The following is an 8,292-nucleotide window of genomic DNA, read 5'->3' on the forward strand; positions in this document are numbered from 1 at the left end:
AGAATTCGGCTGTGAATCCATCTGGTCCTGGACTTTTTTTGGTTGGTAAGCTATTAATTATTGCCTCAATTTCAGATCCTGTTATTGGTCTATTCAGAGATTCAACTTCTTCCTGGTTTAGTCTTGGGAGGGTTTATGTGTCAAGGAATTTATCCATTTCTTCTAGATTTTCTAGTTTATTTGTGTAGAGGTGTTTATAGTATTCTCTGATGGTAGTTTGTATTTCTGTGGGATCGGTGGTGATATCCCCTTTATCGTTTTTTATTGCGTTTATTTGATTCTTCTCTCTTTTCTTCTTTATTAGTCTTGCTAGCATTCTGTCAATTTTGTTGATCTTTTCAAAAAACCAGCTCCTGGATTCATTGATTTTTTGAAGGGTTTTTTGTGTCTCTATTTCCTTCAGTTCTGCTCTGATTTTAGTTATTTCTTTCCTTCTGCTAGCTTTTGAATGTATTTTCTCTTGCTTCTCTAGTTCTTTTAATTGTGATATTAGGGTGTCAATTTTAGATCTTTCCTGCTTTCTCTTGTGGGCATTTAGTGCTATAAATTTCCCTCTATGCACTGCTTTGAATGTGTCCCAGAGATTCTGGTATGTTGTGTCTTTGTTCTCTTGGTTTCAAAGAACATCTTTATTTCTGCCTTCATTTCGTTATGTACCCAGTAGTCATTCAGGAGTAGATTGTTCAGTTTCCATGTAGTTCAGTGGTTTTGAGTGAGTTTCTTAATCCTGGGTTCTAGTTTGATTGCACTGTGGCCTGAGAGACAGTTTACTATAATTTCTGTTCTTTTACATTTGCTGAGAAGTGCTTTACTTCCAACTATGTGGTCAATTTTGGAATAGGTGTGGTGTGGTGCTGAAAAGAATGTATATTCTGTTGATTTGGGGTGGAGAGTTCTGTAGATGTCTATTAGGTCCACTTGGTGCAGAGCTGAGTTCAATTCCTGGATATCCTCATTAACTTTCTATCTCGTTGATCTGTCTAATGTTGACAGTGGGGTGTTAAAGTCTCCCATTATTAATGTGTGGGAGTCTAAGTCTTTTTGTAGGTCTCTAACGACTTGCTTTATGAATCTGGGTGCTCCTGTATTGAGTGCATATATATTTAGGATAGTTAGCTCTTCTTGTTGAATTGATCCCTTAACCATTATGTAATGGCCTTGTTTGTCTCTTTTGATCTTTTTTGGTTGAAAGTCTGTTTTATCAGAGAATACGATTGCAACACCTGCCTTTTTTGTTTTCCATTTGCTTGATAGATCTTCCTCCATCCCTTTATTTTGAGCCTATGTGTGTCTCTGCACATGAGATGGGTTTTCTGAATACAGCACACTGATAGGTCTTGACTCTTTATCCAGTTTGCCAGTCTGTGTCTTTTAAATTGGAGCATTTAGCCCATTTACATTTAAGGTTAATATCGTTATGTGTGAATTTGATCCTGTCATTATGATGTTAGCTGGTTATTTTGCTCATTAGTTGATGCAGTTTCTTCCTAGCCTTGATGGTCTTTACAATTTGGCATGTTTTTGCAGTGGCTGGTACCGGTTGTTCCTTTCCATGTTTAGTGCTTCCTTCAGGAGCTCTTTCAGGACAGGCCTGGTGGTGACAAAATCTCTCAACATTTGCTTGTCTGTAAAGTGTTTTATTTCTCGTTCACTTATGAAGCTTAGTTTGGCTGGATATGAAATTCTGGGTTGAAAATTCTTTTCTTTAAGAATGTTGAATATTGGCCGCCACCCTCTTCTGGCTTGTAGAGTTGCTGCCAAGAGATCAGCTGTTAGTCTGATGGGCTTTCCTTTGTGGGTAACCCGACCTTTCTCTCTGGCTGCCCTTTACATTTTTTCCTTCATTTCAACTTTCGTGAATCTGACAATTATGTGTCTTGGAGTTGCTCTTCTCAAGGAATATCTTTGTGGCGTTCTCTGTATTTCCTGAATTTGAATGTTGGCCTGCCTTGCTAGATTGGGGAAGTTCTCCTGGATAATATCCTGCAGAGTGTTTTCCAGCTTGATTCCATTCTCCTTGTCACTTTCAGGTACACCAATCAGATGTAGATTTGGTTTTTTCACATAGTCCCATATTTCTTGGAGGCTTTGTTCATTTCTTTTTATTCTTTTCTCTAAACTTCTCTTCTCACTTCATTTCATTCATTTGATCTTACATCACTGATACCCTTCCTTCCAGTTGATTGAATCGGCTACTGAGGCTTGCACGTTCATCACGTAGTTCTCGTGCCTTGGTTTTCAGCTCCATCAGGTCCTTTAAGGACTTCCCTGCATTGATTATTCTAGTTAGCCATTCATCTAATCTTTTTTCAAGGTTTTGAACTTCTTTGCCATGGGTTCCAACTTCCTCCTTTAGCTCGGAGTAGTTGGATCGTCTGAAGCCTTCTCTCAACTTGTCAAAGTCATTCTCTGTCCAGCTTTGTTCCGTTGCTGGTGAGGAGCTACGTTCCTTTGGAGGAGGAGAGGCGCTCTGATTTTTAGAGTTTCTGGTTTTTCTGCTCTGTTTTTTCCCCTTCTTTGTGGTTTTATCTACCTTTGGTCTTTGATGTTGGTGACGTACAGATGGGGTTTTGGTGTGGATGTCCTTTCTGTTTGTTAGTTTTCTTTCTAACAGTCAGGACCCTCAGCTGCAGGTCTGTTGGAGTTTGCTGGAGGTCCACTCCAGACCCTGTTTGCCTGGGTATCAGCAGCAGAGGCTGCAGAACAGCGGATATTGGTGAACAGCAAATGTTGCTGCCTGATCATTCCTCTGGAAGTTTTTTCTCAGTTTCAGAGGAGTACCTGTCCGTGTGATGTGTCAGTCTACCCCCACTGGGGGGTGCCTCCCAGTTAGGCTACTCGGGGGTCAGGCAACCCACTTGAGGAGGCAGTCTGTCCGTTCTTAGATCTCCAGCTGCATGCTGGGAGAACCACTACTCTCTTCAAAGCTGTCAGACAGGGACATTTAAGTCTGCAGAGGTTTCTGATGCCTTTTGTTTGGCTGTGCCCTGTCCCCAGAGGTGGAGTCTACAGAGGCAGGCAGGCCTCCTTGAGCTGCAGTGGGCTCCACCCAGTTTGAGCTTCCTGGCCGCTTTGTTTACCTACTCAAGTCTCAGCAATGGCGGGCACCCCTCCCCAAGCCTCGCTGCTGCCTTGCAGTTTGATCTCAAACTGCTGTGCTAGCGGCGAGTAAGGCTCCGTGGGCGTAGGACCCTCTGAGCCAGGCACGGGGTATAATCTCTTGGTGTGCCATTTGCTAAGACCATTGGAAAAGCACAGTATTATGGTGGGAGTGACCCAATTTTCCAGGTGCCGTCTGTCACCCCTTTCCTTGGCTAGGAAAGGGAATTCCCTGACCCCTTGTGCTTCCTGGGTGAGGCGATGCCTCATCCTGCTTCGGAGCACGCTCGGTGCGCTGCACCCACTGTCCCGCACCCACTGTCCAACACTCCCCAGTGAGATGAACCCGGTACCTCAGTTGGAAATGCAGAAATCACCCATCTTCTGCTTCGCTCACGCTGCGAGCTGTAGACTGGAGCTGTTCCTCTTCGGCCATCTTGGCTCCACCCCCTCCAGATCTCACTTTTAAGAATGTATGAAATGGCTAAAAGAAACCTTTAGCCTCTGTCTTGTATTTGGAGAAAACTAGCTCATTCTTCTAAAAAATATTTGAAATATTTTATATAAAGATTGATTTAATCAAATCAAATTTCCAGTGTACCTTGTTGCTGTCTAGGGTCCAGACCAAGATGAAAATGGGACTTGGCATCATTGATACCTTAATATCAAACCATTTTTTCTATCTGCTTTCATTTTTTATGACATTTCCCGCTATCTCCTTTCTGAGATATGCCTCCTTGCAATTTTTGTAGGCCTGTGTCCAGCTTGGTCTTTCAGCTGGCATCCCCACAACCACTTATCAACATGGAATGCCCAACACTCGGCATAAGACCTGAGGAATAACCAAACTGGTTCTGATCCAGGGTCCTTCCAGACACACACTCCAGCTCCCAAGACCAGATTCTGCACGGCCTTGGCTGTTCTCCTTGAAGTCAACCCAAAGTCTAGAGACCACTCCTTGGGGATGTTCTGAAAGAGACAGAGTTAAGTGGAACGGCAGCATGGCCCTTCACACAGAGGCTCTGGGAACCCCTCACAGCCAAGCTGAACACTGGTTTATTCATCTTTATCACCACACCCTTCCCACTGCCCACAGTTGGGGTTTGTGTCACAGGGTTGAGAGAGTTGCTGCAATTGAACCCTGAGTGGGGACCAAATTATTTCCACTTCTCAGGAAGCTTGGAGCCACCTCACGTCCATGTTTTCTGCCACACACTCAGGGGAGCTTCAACTAAGCAAGGTTTGGCATTTATCCCTGAGGGAAAACATTCCCATTTCTTTCCAGAGAAGCACCTGTTTATCCCTACCTCATCTTTCTCATCTTTAAGTCAGATTCTTGCACTTGCTTTTAAATCTGATATAAATTATAAACAGCCATGCCTTTTATTTCTATATATGCATATGCCATGGAAAATCTAGATTGCTCAAGCCGCCTTCTGCCAACAGAAATAACGTTGCCTTTCAGCAGTGGTTTGCTTTTCTGAAACTTTCAGTCATCCCACCCTTTAGAAGAAACAACTTTAGAGAATAAGACTGGCCCATATGCAACTCCCAGAATTTTCTCAGGAATGTTTTAAAAATCTATTGTTATTCTGGATACTGAGAGAACTGGTAGTCTCCCTTTATCTGACAAGGATAGATTCCAAGATCCCCAGCAGATGCCTGAAACCACAGATGATACCGAGCCCAACTGCCATAAACCAGAACATGATTCTGTTCCTGTCCTCCCCTCCACCCCCAAAATTTAATGGCCTTTCCATCTGAACCAAGCACTTACTGTGCACCGTGGCTGGAACTTTTGCACTCTGAGGTGTGACAGCAAAACTTCGATGCATTTCTTTTTCCTTCCACACAAGTTCATGCATAGAAGATTCATTCTTACCACAGACATTAGGAACCTCAGCACAGGATTTTCTCCTTAGTAAGTCAAGAACTTTCACCTGCTCACTTAAAGGAGTCACTTTGCAGCTTCTCTTTCATATTTCTGAATTACCAGCATCACCACTCTGTCACTCTGGGGCCATTATTAAGTAAAATGAGGGTTCCTTGAAAACAAGGCATGATATCCTCAAGATATCATGAGGATCTGATGACCAAGACAGCCACTAAGTGTCTAACAGGCAGGTAGTATAGACAGGGTGGATCTGCTGGACAGGCAGATAGTGTAGACAGGGCGGACCTGCTGGACAGGCAGGTAGTGTAGACAGGGTGGACCTGCTGGACAGGCAGGTAGTGTAGACAGGGTGGATCTGCTGGACAGGCAGGTAGTGTAGACAGGGCGGATCTGCTGGACAGGCAGGTAGTGTAGACAGGGCGGACCTGTTGGGCAGGCAGGTAGTGTAGACAGGGCGGACCTGCTGGGCAGGCAGGTAGTGTAGACAGGGCGGACCTGCTGGGCAGGCAGGTAGTGTAGACAGGGCGGACCTGCTGGGCAGGCAGGTAGTGTAGACAGGGCGGATCTGCTGGGCAGGCAGGTAGTGTAGACAGGGCGGATCTGCTGGACAGGCAGGTAGTGTAGACAGGGCGGATCTGCTGGACAGGCAGGTAGTGTAGACAGGGCGGATCTGCTGGACAGGCAGGTAGTGTAGACAGGGCGGATCTGCTGGACAGGCAGGTAGCGTAGACAGGGTGGATCTGCTGGACAGGCAGGCAGTGTAGACAGGGCGGATCTACTGGAAAAGCAGGTAGTGTAGACAGGGTGGATCTGCTGGCCAGGGAGGTAGTATAGACAGGGTAGATCTGCTGGCCAGGCAGGTAGTGTAGACAGGGCGGATCTACTGGAAAAGCAGGTAGTGTAGACAGGGTAGATCTGCTGGCCAGGCAGGTAGTGTAGACAGGGCGGATCTGCCAGACAGGCAGGTAGTGTAGACAAGGCGGATCTGCTGGCCAGGCAGGTAGTGTAGACAGGGTGGATCTGCTGGAAAATCAGGTAGTGTAGATAGGGTGGATCTGCTGGACAGGCAGGTAGTCTAGACAGGGTGGATCTCCTGGAAAAGCAGGTAGTATAGACAGGGTGGACCTGCTGGACAGAGGGAGGAGTCACACCCCAGGTGGGGCTGAGTGGGACGGCATGAGACTTCATCACGCTACTCAGAATGAAACACGATTTAAAACGTGTGAATTGTTTATTTCTGGAATTTTTCATTTAATGTTTTTGGACCATGACTGACTGAGAGTAACTGAAACCTCAGAAGGCAAAACAGTGGATAAGAGTGACTTGCCGACCTTAACAGTTTGCTCTTAGAAACTTTGTGTGGTTGGTTGCCTGATCTGTGACTTCCTTTAATTCACTTCTCTGAGTTCCCTAAAGGTAGGAATCATGTTTTATTCCTCTCACAGCCATATTTCCTTAAAAACTAGTTGGTGAACCGTGGAAAATCTAGATTGCTCAGGCCGCCTTCTGCCAACAGAAATAACGTTGCCTTTCAGCAGTGGTTTGCTTTTCTGAAATGTTCGGTCATCCCACCCTTTAGAAGGAACAACTTTAGGGAATAATACTGGCCAGTATGCAACTCCCAGAATTTTCTCAGGAATGTTTCAAAAATCTATTGTTATTCTGGATGCTGGTGAACAGATGCGTGAACGGCTCAGGCTCTGCCACTGGCCTTCTCCATGACTGTGTTTGTAGGGACAAAGCATGGTAGCAAACAACCTCAAAAAACCTCTGTGGCTTGAAAACACAAAGTTTAATCACTTGTCCATGCTTCTCTTCCACTGCAGGCTGGGAGTAGCTCCTGTATCCTCAGGCCCAGGTGAAATAATTTTCCCATCCTGAGCACTGCCAGGCTCATGGCAGAGGGGAGGGTGCGGGAATGTTGTGCGGCTTTTAAAGTTTCTGCCAGTAAGGGGCAGAGTCACTTCCATTCCATTCCATCAGCTGGGCCTGACCACGGGACAAGTAGCAGAACCTTTCCATCCAGGAGAAACAGACAGTGTCTGGAGGAAGAATACAAACTGTCCCCAACTCCCAGAGTTAATCCTGTGAATTCATCAACAGGATGATACACTTGCCTCACTGGCTTTTTGTTCCAATAGACAGAATCATAGAGTCTTGTTGTGCTGAGAGCCTTGTAGGTCACACAGTCCAGGGATGCAAAATTAGAAGACAATGACGAGATGCAAACCTGAGAGCAGAGGCAAATGGAGTCCGGAGGGTGGGGGCTGCAGGCCGAGCACACACCCCACCGGGGAGCAGCCATCTCCGCTGCAGCCGACGTTGCCCTAGAGAGATGAATGCAGGCCCAATGTTGGCAGCTATTCCAATGTGAAAGAAACTAAAAATCCAGACTTTTATGTAACAATATTCTAATATTTACAACATTAATCAGCTGGGGGAAAAAGGGTCCACAGAACTTTTGCAGTCTGTGAGCCACCCATTTCTACCCAAATTCAGCCCAAACCTCTAACTGCACAAGCTCACACAAATAGAGAAAGCCAGGAAAAGTATCCAGAACTCCAGATGCACTTCACTACTAACAGGGGCCTCCAGCCCTGGTAAGCATCGGAACCACACATGTAAACACTGAGGTGCCCTGCCATGCCAGTGAAGTGCATGCTGCTCGTGTGTGACCCATTTTTAACCCCTAAAGGCATAATACACGAATACTGTGAATTCAGTTAATAAGTTGAATTTACACCAGTCCTTCCTGATACAGCTGAACCAGGTCTTTCCCATTATTCACTCCTCAGTATATCACCCCTTCTGTTGAACAGAATTAAGTAAATATTTAAAATTTCTTACCCAGGGGTCAGCAGATTATGATCCAGAGGCCAAGCCCAGCCCGTCTGCTTTTGTGTATAAAGTTCTCATGGAACAGAGCTGTGAGCCTGCCGTGTGTGGTCTACGGCTGCCCCTGGACACAGCTGCAGAGCTGATTCCCACACAGACCTCGGGGCCCACAGAGGGAGGCGCCTTCCCTCCATCATCCCCACTGAGCACCAGCCTCCGCAGCCACTAAAACCTGCGGAACTCACTCCATGCCCCTTGTTGGCTTTCTTCACATGAAGTGGATAAAACTGGGTGTTTGCAGCCTAAAGCAGCCCATGCCAAGGCACTCCTCAGGGACTGAGCCTTAGTCACAGTCCTTGTGACTACAGCACGTCCATAGATGGGAGCTCGCTGAGGGATCCGTGTGCCCCCAGCTTCTCGGAGCTGGAAAGAATCCATACTGGAAAAATGTTCCTTCAGTGCTC

General features: G+C 46.1%; 1 long non-coding RNA gene across 1 annotated transcript; it reads right to left on the minus strand.

Annotated features, from left to right (window-relative positions):
- Positions 1-6,205: 6,205 nt before the first annotated feature.
- LOC129135628 (uncharacterized) lies at positions 6,206-7,908 on the minus strand. The gene is made up of 2 exons (XR_008536582.2): positions 7,841-7,908; positions 6,206-7,320 (listed from the first exon to the last, which is right to left on the minus strand). It is a non-coding gene; the product is annotated as an uncharacterized LOC129135628 (long non-coding RNA).
- Between the last annotated feature and the right edge of the window lie 384 nt (positions 7,909-8,292).

Source organism: Pan troglodytes, chromosome 7 (genome assembly GCF_028858775.2).
Source record: "Pan troglodytes isolate AG18354 chromosome 7, NHGRI_mPanTro3-v2.0_pri, whole genome shotgun sequence".
Lineage (NCBI taxonomy): Eukaryota > Metazoa > Chordata > Mammalia > Primates > Hominidae > Pan > Pan troglodytes.